This window comes from Xenopus laevis, chromosome 2L, assembly GCF_017654675.1.
Source record: "Xenopus laevis strain J_2021 chromosome 2L, Xenopus_laevis_v10.1, whole genome shotgun sequence".
NCBI classification, from domain to species: Eukaryota; Metazoa; Chordata; class Amphibia; order Anura; family Pipidae; genus Xenopus; species Xenopus laevis.
In genome coordinates, this window is record NC_054373.1 from 164,063,001 (window position 1) to 164,078,069 (window position 15,069).

Genomic DNA, 15,069 nt, shown 5'->3' on the forward strand with positions numbered 1-15,069 from the left:
TAACCCCCTTAGTGGCCACTAAAGCAAATAAAGTACTGTCTTCCACAAAAGGACAATTGACATAAGGGATGAAAATATAATCTTGACTCCTCATAGGTCCATGGTAAGGTCTCGCCTTGAGTATTGGTTTGCAGTTTTGGACTCCAGTCCTTAAGAGGGATATAAATTAGCTGGAGAGAGTGCAGAGACTAAGTGCAACTAAACTGGTTAGAGGGATGGAAGACTTAAAGGGATCCTGTCATTGGAAAACATGTTTTTTCAAAATGAATCAGTTAATAGTGCTACTCCAGCAGAATTCTGCACTGGAATCCATTTCTCAAAAGAGCAAACAGATTTTTTTATATTCAATTTTGAAATCTGACATGGGGCTAGACATATTGTCAATTTCCCAGCTGCCCCTGGTCATGTGACTTGTGCCTGCACTTTAGGAGAGAAATGCTTTCTGGCAGGCTGCTGTTTTTCCTTCTCAATGTAACTGAATGTGTCTCAGTGGGACATGGGTTTTTACTATTGAGTGTTGTTCTTAGATCTACCAGGCAGCTGTTATCTTGTGTTAGGGAGCTGCTATCTGGTTACATTCCCATTGTTCTTTTGTTTGGCTGCTGGGGGGGAAAAGGGAGGGGGGTGATATCACTCCAACTTGCAGTACAGCAGTAAAGAGTGATTGAAGTTTATCAGAGCACAAGTCACATGACTGGCTGGGAAATTGACAATATGTCTAGCCCCATGTCAGATTTCAAAATTGAATATAAAAAATCTATTTGCTCTTTTCAGTGCAGAATTCTGCTGGAGCAGCACTATTAACTGATTCATTTTGAAAAAATTTTTTTTTCCCATGACAGTATCCCTTTAAATTATGAGGGGAGACTGTCAAGGTTGGGGTTGTTTTCTCTGGAAAAAAGGCGCTTGCGAGGGGACTGATTACACTTTGCAAGTACATTAGAGGACATTATAGAAAAAAACAGGGGACCTTTTTACCCATAAAGTGGATCACCGTACCAGAGGCCTCCCCTTTAGACTAGAAGAAAAGAACTTTCATTTGAAGCAACGTAGGTTGTTCTTCACAGTGAGGACAGTGAGGTTGTGGAATGCACTGTGAGGAATAAAATCACAGCCCTTGTGGCTTTTTTTCATGACAAGTCCTGTGAGTGCGGTCTTTTTTCACAAAGTATATGTACGTTTTCACCAGCACCCAGGCATTTAATAGCTTTATTGAGGAGTGCACCAGTTTGTGTCTCTCTCTCTCTCTCTCTCTCTCTCTCTCTCTCTCTCTCTCTCTCTCTCTCTCTCTCTCTCTCTCTCTCTCTCTCTCTCTCTCTCTATATATATATATGCAATGGAGAGGTTAAACTTAAAAGACTAATAAAACACCAAATTAACTATGTAACTATTGTGTGGAAAAAGAGCAACATCCTATTTTATATCAATAGGCTAGCGTTTCCTCCCTAACCCCTCAGATTAAAGATGACAATAAATTTATTATCACACAAAATAATAAACTAGGTATGTGACTTTTCACTAACAGCATCAACAGGATGACATCTTTATGCATTAGCTATATAAGACATATAGAGAATGTTATGTATGACAGCAGTTTAGATGTGCTGGCACCTGGCTGGCACACTAACTAGATAAACATCTCTCACTGTGAAGCTTCAGATGTTGTTAAATGATATATCTCAGAGAGACTTTGCTGTACGGGTGAAAATCCACCACAGCCACATTATTCTATCCTTCAGACTAAGTGTGATCAGCTTGTATGTTCTCAGCTGGATACTGTCACCAGGTTTGCTTCCAGAATGTTACCATCAAACCCATCACACCTCGGATGTGAATACGCAGGGGAATTTTTGTAAATGTGGATGCAGGCAGCCAGAATCTCTTGAAATGTTTCTGAACTGCAGCCGAGAGAAAAACAGTTGTAAGGGTTCATACTGAAGATCTCTCCCCCATGAGTGATTCTGCATATGCCTGGCACACATGAGAGTGCTCTAGAGGTATAGGGTTAAAACAGAAATAGTATGGAGAGATATCGTTATTCTATTACTTCGACCGTCAACTGTATGTGGTTCCAGCCAATAGCCCAAAAGGGCTATTATTCTGTGCCCCATCTTAAAGGGGTTGTTCACCTTTAAATTAACTTTTAGTATGATGTAGAGACTGATATTCTGAGACAATTTGCAATTGGTTTTAATTTTTTACTATTTGTTTTTGAGTTATTTAGCTTTTTATTCAGCAGCTCTCCGGTTAGCAATTTCAGCAATCTGGTTGCTAGGGTCCCAATTACAAACAACCATGCATTGATCTGAATTAGAGGCTGGAATATGAATAGGAGTGGGCCTGAATAGAAAGGTATGTGAGGAAGTTACAATAACAATAAGGGGCAGATTTATCAAGGGTCGAAGTGAAAATTCGAAGTAAAAAAATTCGAATTTCGAGCTATTTTTGTCTACTTTGAATATTGAATAGGCCAAAATTCGATTAGAATACCGAAATTTATCATGTACTGTCTCTTTAAAACTTTGACTTTTATCCTTCGCCATGTAAAACCTGCCGAATTGCTGTTTTAGCCTATGGGGGACCTTCTAGAACTTATTTGGTGGACTTTGAGGGGCAAATACTTTGTTTCGAAATCGACCAAATGCTCTAAGACTTCGATTTCGAACGATTCAAATACAACCTATTCACCCAAAGTTAAAAACGTCGATTCTTTTTAAATACATTCCGATTGGTCTTTTTTCATTTGAATTTTGAGGTTGAGTTCAAAAAAACTCCCATTACTTTCGAAATTCGACCCTTGATAAATCTACCCCTAAATGTGTAGACCAGTGATCCCCAACCAGTAGCTCGCGAGCAACATGTTGCTCTCCAACCCCTTGGATGTTGCTCCCAGTTGCCTCAAAGCAGGTGCTTATTTTTGAATTCCAGGCTTGGAGGGAAGTTTTAGTTGCATAAAAAACAGTTGTACTGCCAAACAGAGCCTCAATGTAGGTTGACAATCCACAAAGGGGCTACTAAATGGCCAATCAAAGCCCCTACTTGGCACCCCAGGAACATTTTTCATGCTTGTGTTGCTCCCCAACTCCTTTTACTTCTGAATGTTGCTCACGGGTTCAAAAGGTTGGGGATCCCTGGTGTAGACAAATAATTAAAAAACTATAAAAAAAATACTGAAGTCCAAGTGAAAACTTGCTTAGAATTGTATTTCATACTAAAAGTTAACTTAAAGGTGAACCACCCTGTTAACATGTTTACATTTCTCCCTACCAGAGAGGGGGTGGGTTAGCTGGTGCTAAAGCTCCATTGGAAAACGTTCAGCTCTCTTGCCTCATGCTCTTTACCATGCACTATACTTAGGGGCACATTTACTAAACTTGAGTGAAGGATTCGAAGTAAAAAAACTTTGAATTTCGAAGTTTTTTTTGGGTACTTCGACCATTGAATAGGCTACTACAACCTTCGACTACGACTTCGATTCGAACGTTTCGAACTAAAAATCGTTCGACTATTCGACCATAGTCGAAGTACTGTCTCTTTAAAAAAAACTTTGACTACATACTTCACCACTTTAAACCTACCAAGCTACAATGTTAGCCTATGGGGACCTTCCCCATCAGTTTTCTAAGGTTTTTTTGATCGAAGGAAAAGGATTTCATCGTTCTTTCGTTTTTTCCTTCGATCATTCGATTGTAGGATTTGCAGTAAATCCTACGAATTCGATATTCGAATTCATAGGATTTTACCTCGAGGGTCGAATTCGAGGGTTTATTAACCCTCGATATTCGACCCTTAGTAAATGTGCCCCTTACTGTCTGCTTTAGTCTACTGCAGATATGCCCTTTAGAACCTGTGTTGATAAATAAGCCCCCAAGTATTCCATTAAGTAGAATAAATGTACCAAATCCAAATAATGGAACTGAATTGTATCCCAATTTGCATTAAAAAGGCTTAATTTATTGCTAGTCACATAACTTTATGAGATGCCACTAATTGAGGAATTAGCTGCTTTACATTTGTTAACGCTCGTGCTTTTTTCGTAGACTTTGGTCAGCAATAGCCAAGATTGAGAATAAAACCCTTCCTCTGAAGAGCCTCAAATGCAGAGTGTACCTTCAGGAAATGAACACTTAAAATATATGTTATTGATTTTATCACATATAACATTCCATGTACTGTAGTTTGTTGTACCAGCCCTAAAGCGATTGTTGTAATTGTCAATTTGGAGCTTGACTCGTGCCCAGGACATATTTTAGTATTTCACACTGTCTATTAAATGAAGGCAGCGGTAGGTGCCATGGCTCTGACTGGAGGCACTTATGGACAACTATTATTAATTGTGGTGGAACGTTCAACAGTGTTACAAATAGTCTGATGAAAAGGACTATTCCAACAGTGCACGTAACCCCAGCAATTATTTGCCACAGGCAACGGCACTCATACTGGAAAATGAATTGATTTTGGATGGTATTTCTTACTATTCAGATATGAATTTTGATTTTTCATAACTAGTTTTTTTATGAACAGGCAGTTGGCTTTGGATTCTTTTGAATAAAGTCAGTATCATCTAAAAAAGCATAACTTATAAAGTCCTCATGAGTTTCAATGTCCTTCATAATTCTGCACCTCATAACATCTCCTCTGTGTCGCCATACAATTCCTAGTCGACTCCTGTGTTCCTCTCATAGCCACCGCCTGGTCACACCACCACTTCTTCTACTGTTTTCCACAATCTTTCTCACTTCCTGCTCCTTGCCTTGTGGGTTTCCATTTAAGAATTCCTCATTAAGGGGGTTATTTATCAAATCAGCCAAAATAACAGAGCATGGAGCTTTACTATAGGTCAAACAACCAAAACCATACCACCAGCACTAGAACAGCGCATACACAAGAAGTAGTACTTGTTTTTTTTTAATTATTATAAAAAAGGAGCTGCACTTGCAATTAAAGTGGAATAAATGACAAGTATAATATATATTCTACTGGTGCTGCTGTCCTACATCAAACCTACTATCACCCTAGGTATAGAAATGCTCTATTTCTTAAAGGAAACATATCTTCAGAATTAATATAAATAATCTTACTAAACTGCCATACTTATCAGTAAATATTGCCCGTTTGCCCCTGTTCCATGTGCTCCCTCAGACGTCACCTGACAGGAAATAATGGAGATCTAACTGTAACAGGAAGTGGTGTGGGAGTGTGAGACACAGCTATGTTTATTCATTGGCTCATGTAACTTAGCATGTGTGTGTGCGTCCTTGGTTTGTGTGTGTGTGAGAGAGAGAGAGAGAGAGAGAGAGAGAGAGAGAGAGAGAGAGAGAGAGAGAGAGAGAGAGAGAGAGAGAATGCTAGGTTGTCAATGGTTACTACAACTCACTTCTCAGTCTTAAAACATCCTGTCATCTGGAGTTCTACACAACGACATGAACATTCAATGAAAAAGATAAAGTGAAGAATACAAACTATCCATGTTTAATGTTTCATTGGAACTGCCAAAGTGCCCCATATACTTACATAATCGAAAGCAAAAGGTCAGGTTGGGTAGGTGCTGGTGTGTTTATTATCACAGGGTCCCTACAGAGTACCTGTATTTTTATATTTGTGTGTAAAATGGAAATATAAGATAAAAAAAATGATATGCACGCTACAAGTAAGTACATATAAGATGTATTTACTTGTGCCATGCTCTCAGTAGTGTATATCATAGTGTTATTGCTTGTTTAAAGGGAAACTAAATGTATAAAACTCCATTGTTCTTTATTTAGCTAAAGCTAAAGGTGGCCATACACAGCCAATTAAAGCTGCCACTTAGTTCTTTTGGGCCAAGTTGGCAGCTTGTATGGGGCCTGCCGATAGACCTGCCCGATTAATATCTGGTAAAAAAAATCAGCCAGATATCAGTCATGCAGGCTTTTTCCCCCCATCTGGGTGAGAACTTCATTGGTGCGTTGATGCGGTCCTCTCCCAATGGTGTGCATTGGCACCATTATAATGTGATCATTGGCTGTCATTGCAATCAATCTGCATTTAGCATTTACTAGTCATCTATTTTAAAGCAAGTATCTGCTCATCTGCTGTGGGTTACACAGCTTACATGGTGGGTCTTTGTAGCAACAGATTTGTAAATCATGGATGCTCATTAAATATATGGAGCTTCAATAAATATTTCAGTTCTCCCACAAACCATGAAGTTCTAAATGCACTCAAGCTGCAATAAAGAAGTGCCTTTTTAATGACCTTATAATACAAAAAATGCACCTGACCGAGCAGCAAAAATCAAGCAAGCTTCCCAATTTAACCACTACTGGTGCAGTGCCCACAAACCACTTTAGATCTTTACTTGGAGGGAAAATATGGACTAGGCCAGCTGTTAGCTGCACAAACAAAAACATTTTGCTTTGCCTGTCACGGGTTATTGCACAGGAATAAATTTGCTCGCTGGGGCAAAGAAGATCTAGTGGCCAAAAATTACATGTAATAACACTTCAAATAAATATAAATAATAGAAGTACAACTTTCACAATTAATAACATAACCTAGCATTGCATGTTTAGTAATACACTTCCAATGCCCGTTTACCTAAAAACCACCAGAGGGCTACCTACCATGACAGACAACCTTACTTAATTTCCTTTATAGGAGCTTATTTGAAGAGATCACACCCACCATAGCCCCTCGATTATGGTAAGCATTCCTCTGCAAGGAATGGGTAGCAGCAAACCAAGCTCCTTTAATCAATACATCTTAAACTATCTAACTTCCTTCCTGACCCTGCATTACATCTTTACCCCAGTGTCCTATTCCTCCATTATTCCTTGTTCCTTTAGCCTGTTGCTCGTCACACCATCAAGGCTCCTTTCCCAGTGCTAGAGATGGAACCACCTATTCTGCAATAGAAAGTAATGAAACATAATACAACTCTGTGTATGCAGATTTCCCTGTGAACCCCCTTGACTTGGATGGATTCTTTTCTCAAGCTAGCCTTGGTCACTACTACCCTGTCCGGCCTTGTGGGCAAAGCCACCTGTTTGGCTTTAAGAGCAGTTCTTTGTTTTCTGTGCTGTGACTCTTTGTGAGTTCAGAATCCATGGAGATTGTGTCAAATAAACTTTGTATTTCAAGTGATCTCCCGTAACTGAATTTCCCTGGCAGTCACATATGAATCAATGACTATTTTTTTTAAGCTTCTGCTATATGAAGTATCTGTTAATAAACAGGTTAAACACATTTCATACATCTAGGATTGATATGCTACTTGTGAAAAAGAAGTGATGTGTAGCTCTGCTCCTGATACAACGTTAGGTAACAAAAAATCCCCCCGAAAAAGATGATAATATGATGGACTTTTCAAAAGACTCACAGTCCAAGGGTTGCCAAATTTGGAAATTACAATATATATTAGAAAGACCCCAAAACAGTAATGCAGTAGCCAAAAAAGTAAAAAATCATTTATTAGGACATATATAGCCTAACGCGTTTCGTGCCAAATGACTATGAGTAAGTGGCCGTTTGGCACGAAATGCGTTAGGCTATATATGTCCTAATACAGTGAAACCTTTGTCGGATTTATGCTCCTATAGTCCTCCAGGGATATAAGATTCTCAGCCATGATGAGTAAGTCCCTCTTGGATTTGAATAAATACTTACTCAAATCGAGCCTGGCCCCGAAGTTCCCCCTGGGCCTGACTTGAACCAAACAGATTCTCTCAGGAAATTAACCAGAAAGCTTTATTTGAGGTATACGTTAATACAGAGTATTACAATACAGAGTATTAAATAATAGCTCACACATCCTGAAAGCTTGTGAGGACGTTGGGGGATAATTAGAAATACAACAGATGAATTTTTTTAACCATTTCTTCTTCCATGGGGCTGATCCAGTGGCATCCAATCAACATTCTTGTTTTAGCATAACTGTGTCACTATTTCCATCTTAGGGACAGACTCAGTCTCAGTACAATAGCCATATAAGGTGCAACTACTGTGTCAGCACAGTGTCCAGAATGGTATCTTGCTGTAGTTTCTGAAACTATATGTGTCTTTCTTGGCCTTGCACTATACTTGTGACATCAGACAACAGATGTATTCCTTGTTCTGTGCAAACATTCTACATTCTAATAACAGAATGGCCTTTAACCTTGAGCTTCTTCTACAACACAGCAATTCTGTAACTAGTGTTGTGTTCTATAATCTTTGTTCTTTGATAATAACCACTTATGGCTTAAATCTAAAACTCTGATATCTACAACCTCAATTTTACATCCCCTGATTTTAAGTTTTCCCTCATTGTACATTGTTGTTTAGTGGTCCCAGCTATAGCTTATGCATAATACATTTCCCTGATTTACCATTTTTTCTGGTCTCCTGAAAAACGTAAAATGGAGGTTCTACTATAAAATGTTTTTTAATTTTTATAATTATTTTGGCTACTACATTGCACTGTTTTTGGGTCTCTTCTAATATATATTGTAATTTCTTTATATGCTACTTCAGTCATTTAGACACACCAGGCTTGCATACAGACTTACAGTTTTTACTTGGACAAAAGTAAAATGCCATATTGACACTGGCAGAGCTCCAATTAAAAGAAAAACAAACAAATAAATAACAAAATAACGATCAAGCCAAATGCAGTTCTAATATGGCTGCAGAAAACATAGGAAAAAGAACATTTGATCCTAAAAAAAGCAACCAAATGCAAGTGGGGATAGAAGCAAAAGCAATTTATTGGTGTAATCATCAACAATAATTAGGAGATTAGGATGGGGGATAAGTCGAGAAGAAAAAGAAGATGGTCAGCTCTGCAGAGCAGTAAGTTATTAGGAACAAACCAAGAACTGCTCTGAGGTTAGTCTTGTAGAACAGTAAATTATCTAATTATCTAATCACTTCATATAGCAAAACTGCTGAAAAATTTGCAAAAATTCATGAAAAGCATTAAAGTTTATGGGCGACTTTTTTGTATACAATAGTTTGGATCAGGTACAATATACTATATTATTACTACAGGGAAAAAGGCAATAGTTGTTTAAAATTTTGATTATTTGGATAATATGGAGTCTATGGGAGACCATTCCGTAATTCAGAGCTTTCAGGATAACAGGTTTTTGGGTTTTTGGATCCCATACCTGTACTATGATCTGGAAGCACAGGATTGCTTTTGCCACTATTAAATATAGAGGTAATAAAATGATAATTGCTGCAGATCATCCCACTCACCGATCTGCTGCCAACAAGTCAATTTAATTATCTCAACCATCTTAGCAGATCCATAATGACCTCCAGCTCCTTCATATATGTTATACAGTATCTAATTTGATCAACATTCATATAAAAGTAAAGGTCTAGCTTACTGACTGTTTTGTAGTTTTACAGAACTGTCCTATGATACACAGATATGTCAACCAACCCAGTTTCACTAGGGTGATAATGATCCACTCCAGGCATTTTAAATATCATAAATATCACATTAGCATTCAGTGTGAAGAGGAAATCATTTTAAAAAAAGAAAAATTAAGGACTGGACAAGCCGAAGCAATATATTCTTCTTATACCTTTAAAGGAGAAGGAAAGCCAAAAAATTACTTAAGCTGTAAGTGTTGCCTATAAATAGTAGATATAAGTACCAGCAAGCAATCTCTCATTAGATTTTCACTCAATCTTTTAGCTGCAATCGTTTTTTAAAAAAGTGTAAGCATGTATGAAATAGCATACCTTTGTTTCTGTCCACAAATCCTTCAGAATAGGGCACACGCATGCGCAATCGTTTGCATCCGTGCCCTGCGCATGCGCACTACAATAATTTTTCTTCTATGTGCAGCGATGACGATGCGGTCACATGACACCTCCGTTCGTCATCGCTGAGATTAAAGAAAGGCAGGCAGCGATCGGGTATGTCTGACTGAGGTCTGTAGTAATGTGAAAGCCAAAAGACACAAAAAACAGTGCACTATCTAGCTTTGATCGCGATGGTTGTTTCCTTGCCTGCAGTTTGAATGCGCAATGTCAGGCGATTACGTCACAGGGTCACGAAGAGACGCATGCGCATTAACAACAGAGCGCAAGGCGGAAGTGACGCGCCAGTTTGAATATGGCCGCGCCAAACTGTTACAAGCGCCGTAACTTCGGCGTGTTAGTGCTCAGATGCAGCAGTGATATACAAGTTTTTACTACGGAATTTCAGGAGGGGGCCTGGTGGGACACGCAATGAAGTAGGATTAAATTTTTTACTTTCCTTCTCCTTTAAGGTGGTTGAAACACAGAAACAGCTTTATTTATGTCTGTGTATCTAAACACTACTGGTGCCGTCCAACCCAAACTGGACTGATTATATTCTGCTGCCAATGACAGCTGCCGAAACCTTTGCTGGAGATGTCAATCACCCAAAACAGTTCCCAGACCAGTGATTGCTGTCACGGCCAATCCAGCGTGATTATCAGACAAAGTTAAGTGTTCAGCAAGCGGTGCCCTAGCAGCATTGCCTCCATCTGTCTGTAGAGTTGTGACCAGACAGCAAATAATAACTTGCGCTATTTGGGGAATATAGATCTGAGCTGTGCCAAAGCAATTTGCTTGAATACAAAGCCCCTAACAAACTCATCATAAAATCTTTCTTAATAAATAAAGTGCCATGGTATAAGCACTCAAAAGCAGTGCTGTGTCCTCTCCTGAATTATTCATTATAGTATTCCAGTACAGAACAATAACATGGTGCCACTGTCCTGATATATTTCTGCATGTTAAAGCTCGATTTCACCTTCTGCAGGTGGACACTCTACATGCAGCTGCCCATTGCCTGTTGCAAAAAAGAAAATGGGTGTGGTTTAATTTTACTAAAAATTTTAAGCAAAGGTGCCGGAACCTGGGGGGTGGGATTGGGGGACGGGGAGCAGTGAGTCTAGAATTTTTGCTGCTGGTCCAAATAGTTATGCAGACAAGAAAAACACAGGAAAATCTCATCAATCATTTTGGTCTGTTTGATGGTGGCAGAGGAAACATTCCATGTCCTGTTCCAAAAGGGTGATCTTGTCTTCTGACTTATTTAGCTCAGAGAAAGTGAATAGCAAGTTGTATTTGGATTATTACATAATATAAAGGCCAAATAACTTTGAAATAACTCTAAAAATGTTACCAACAGATACAGACTCACATACAAGAAGATGTGAACTTAGAGCTGGTCTTATTTCAGAAGCTTCTTTATGACTTATCTGCCGAGGCGTAACTACAGTGTGCCGGGCTCCCCTGCAAAAAAAATCTTCAGAGGGCCCTAGAATGTAATGTCCCGCCGGCGTGATGACAATCGGTGCGATTCGTTTTACTCCGGGCGTCTTCGGAAAACAAAGCGCACCGATTGCCATCTGCCAGCTGATGGCTGTTTGGGGAGATTAGTCACCCCGAAGAAGAGGAGATTTGTCACTGGGTGACTAATCTCCCCGAATCTGAGTGTATGTCTTTGCCCTAAGCGCTGGAGTAGCCTGCATCCCCGTTCCCTGGCCAAAGGTAATATAATGGCCGTGGAGGGGGGTGTTTCTTGTAACATTAGACAAAGCAGACCGTGCAGTCTGGGGGGTCTGCTTCCTCTATAGTTATGCCACTGCTTATCTGTTGTACTACTTGCTTTGCATATTGCAGGAGAATCTCCACACTCTCCCAACAACTTTCAGGCAGTTTATATACACACTTATACACACACACGATACTCACTCTATATTTTCTAAAATAGATCTTGCCTTCTTCTCTCTAGTCAACCAAGTATGTAGCCAATTGGTCAGCTATCCTCTACTTTGTAGAACAAGATTTATGGGGTAATACAACAAACTCATTAGGAAGAGTCTACTGAACGGCATCCCTGTTTGATATTTATGGTTTCAAGGGAGTAAATACTGTGTATCTGTACTATCTCTAACTGGCGTATTCTAATTGACAATGCCCAAGCAGGTAGCTTCAGGTAGTCCTCAGTAATTCAGCAAACAAGAGATCAGCTTTAGCTCAGCTATATATGTAGCTTCAGGAATACGGTCTCCTAAAAAAATAATGGTATCCTTACATACAGCATGTAAATATAACTGGCACATATACACTATACAAATACAGTTTCAGAATATTCTCATCTAGTCTATGGACTATAGATTATAAAACTAAGATGCCAATGAAAGCTGTTTATAGTTGGTTTATTTAAATTTCATTGCAATATATATATGTCACTCCTCCACTTGGCCTTTTGCTCAGTTATCCTACTGATGTAGTCAGCTTCTCCTGCTGGTGCCCTCACACAGACTTCTGATTCCAGCTGAGTTTGAACTTTCAAAACTTTAAGTTTTAATGACCCTTTTCCCAGTGTGACTCAAAGGCCACCAATGTCTAATTTTACAGTAATTATCTATAGTATACACAGTGTTCTCTCTAAGTCATGTTTGTGCCTACGCACAAAAGTTATGACACGATTGCACCAGACCTCTGCCTCAATAACATGGTCGTGACCTATTCTAACAGATATTCATGTTTCAATGAGTGCTATTGTTAATTCAAGTCTGGTGTTAGTAGTCTAAACCTGCAAATATGCCAAGGTGCTCAGAAAAACACTGTAAGTTTACGTCAATTCATTTTGGGGTTTAGATTTTCTTTGAAATCCCACTGTCTACATCTTTTCAAAATGTAATTTTAATGTAACTGTCACTTCAATATACAATGTAAAAGGTGTACTTTCTCTTATTTACTTAACTTGCTGGAACAGGGATAGTATGGTCTTCATGAAAGGCGATTTAATCATTTCTTGTTTGGGATTTGCATATTGCAGGGTAATTCCAGATTGCAGGTGCTTCTCTTCTCCTTCGATGGTATGGTTATTGCCCTTGGCCAAACTTACTGCCTTTTATTACAAATGGGGGAAATGCGCAAAAGGCATGGGGGCAAATTCACTAAGTGCCGAAGCGCCTAACGCTAGCGTCAATTTGCTAGCGTTGGTCATTTTCCTTACTTCGCAAATTCACTAACGAACGCTGGCGTACATTCGTTAGTGTTACTTCGCACCCTTACGCCTGGCGAATTTGTGCAACGGACGTAACTACGCAAATTCACTAACGCGCGCATTGTTCTGAACGCTACCTTTTACGCTAGACTTCCTTCGCCACCTCAGACCAGGCGAAGCGCAATAGAGTAGATAGGGATTGCTTCAAAAAAAAGTTAAAAAAACGCTGGCGTTTTTTATTTTTTTTATGGGTGATAGGAAGAAAAAGATTGACAACTTGACTATACAGTGGGCACATGTGTAGGGCAAAATAAAAATTTTCAAAAAAGTTCAAATTTTTTCGAAGTCCCAAAAAACGCTGGCGTTTTTTCTATATTATGGGTGATAGGCTGAAAAAGATCGAAAAAATTTTTGGGGCTCCCCTCCTTCCCCCCTACATTTCCTAACTCATGGCAACTTAACTATACAGTGGGCACATGTGTAGGGCAACAAAAAAATTTTTTTTTGATGTTTTGAAGGTTTCCCAGGCATTTGTAGTGATTCTACATATTCCTTCATTGAAATTTGAATTTGGTGCCGTATGCAAATTAACCATTGCTAGCATAACTTCGCAACCTTACGCTACCCCTGAGCGCAACTTCGGATTTTAGTGAATTTGCGGAGCGCTGGCGAAACTACGCCTGGCGAAGTGTGGCGAAGTTACGCTTGGCACAACTACGAATCTTAGTGAATTTGCCCCTTAATGTCCTTAATATAGTGATAATGGTTTGAGTGCAGTGGATCTCATTTGGTCACAGCCTTATCGCACTCTTTGCCTAATGATTTAAAATGTATTCGTGAGCACAACTTTCCCTTTTTTGCTATAACTGTGGGGAGACTTTACTATAAGGAATCTATTCTTATCATGCATCTTTGTTTATATGGAATAAACACAATCTAGTGTAATAACAAAGATCATTAATCCTTTCCCTGCTGGAGGGCTAAAAATGAGCTAAAATAGGTTAAATCTGAATACATATAGTTTTCAAATAATATTGAATTCTCAGCTGAGATTTTTGCCTGCGTCGCTGGAGCTGTAAAAACATATCCAGAGGAGACAAGCCTCAGCAATCAGCAGCCGTACAGACACAGCAGAAAGAGCGTTCAGTATCCCCAATGTGATCTACTTTATCTGATGTGTCAAACCTTCAGGCGAATAAATTAAAAGTAGAGACTATGCTGGCAATTCTTTCAGAAAAGTTGGCAGATTTATCAATTACTCCAAGAAGTTTAGACTGTAAATTCAACTTTTTTTGCCTCTTTTGTTCTTCTCCTGGGCTGACAAGATGATTCTCATTCCAGAGAGAAACAAAGTCCTTGAACTCCATTAAAAATAATGCACTTTCAAGTAGAGATTTGGAGACTTTGTAGCGGCGATGCTCCTCTCCTGTAAATGGAGCGCAAGTGGAGAGCTGGAACGATGTAGGACAAATGATACCTATTACTGGGATAGCTTGTAAGCTATCCCAGTTCCCTCGGTTCTGCACTTTTCAACTGTCCAATTCAGGACTCATCAGTGTTCTCTGCTCCTTCACTTCAGATAATTAAGATGTGGTTTTCACAATGGAGACCAGACCCATAAAGGAGAAGTGCGGCCCACTAAAAACACTCAAAAATTGTTCCTGGAAGAAGTGACTGATCATAGAGTTGTATCAGAGTGAAAACCAGGGTGAAAGCAATAAATACTTCTATGAATAACAATTGTTACAAAACTGCTCTAGGTGTTTTTTGGATCCCAAGTCCTTGTAGAGCTTGCACTCTGCATCCATATCTGGTTATTTGACTGCACTTTTTAATTAGGCTCCCTGTCTTAGTAAGTATTAATATCAGTCACGTTATTTATCCATACACTCTTCCCATGGAATATTGTCACTATTTGCTTTGCTTTGGGGACTTAATTGCATTAAACTGCAAGTGATTAAACTGGTGCAACATGAATAACTTTGGAGCATATAGGTGCAACATGCAAAGGTAGGTATTAGGTACAGGGCTCCCTTTTGCACTGAGCATTCAACTTGCGCACCAAGGAAACTCGTTATCCAGAAAGCTCCGAATTACGAAAT

General features: G+C 39.2%; 1 protein-coding gene across 1 annotated transcript in view; it reads right to left on the reverse strand.

Annotated features, from left to right (window-relative positions):
• LOC108708699 (microtubule-associated tumor suppressor candidate 2) overlaps positions 1–15,069 on the reverse strand; it is a 262,184-nt gene that overhangs the window by 202,686 nt on the left and 44,429 nt on the right. The gene's annotated exons all lie outside the window — the stretch shown is intronic.